A 734-nucleotide genomic window follows, 5' to 3' on the forward strand; every position below is an offset into this window, starting at 1 on the left:
TCACCTTCATGCGCGCTTGCTCTTGATGTCATATGTTATGATCTGCGCTCATGCACGCCCGCTTTCTCTGAGAATATAGTCAGTATAAAACCGAGCTCTGTCCATAACACACTAGCTGCATAAGGATCCTGGGATCCCATTCACGGTAGAGGTATGGAAGTCTGCAACGAGGAATTAGATAAAATATTTGAAAGAAATAGATTGAAGAAGGAAAGAGTTCATCCAGACAAGGAGAGAGAGAGGACTTCATTGTTCTAAAATACCCTGAATTCTGGGTGGTTGCGACTGTAAATAAAACAAAAAGTCCCTCGTTTTTTATCATGCTTTTTCCAGCTTGCACTTTTACCTTTCCTACATCTCTTCCACTTTAATCACCCATTCATTTTCTATGATCTCCATTCTAACCTGCAGCATATTGCCATGAACATACTTTTTCGCTGTTATATTTGATATCACACTGTAGTACAGTGGGTTCCGCTTAGTTCCAAGACGAGCATATTGCGTACGGGTTTCCCAAATATTTTGCTTGATGGCCATTGCTATTAGTTTCATTGGCATGATTTTGCATTCCTATCCTCAGATTTTTGTCATTGGTTGTTAGTGAATGGTTACGGCTAGACGGGTTAATAATCTCCTCTAAAAACGTGAATCGGTACCAATATTCTTCCTGGTACTCCAAGAAATCTTTTGGATATATATTGCATTAAGTTGAGCTAAGTTAGAAACGTGCAGGG

This window comes from Tigriopus californicus, chromosome 3, assembly GCF_007210705.1.
Source record: "Tigriopus californicus strain San Diego chromosome 3, Tcal_SD_v2.1, whole genome shotgun sequence".
In the NCBI taxonomy this organism is placed as follows: domain Eukaryota; kingdom Metazoa; phylum Arthropoda; class Copepoda; order Harpacticoida; family Harpacticidae; genus Tigriopus; species Tigriopus californicus.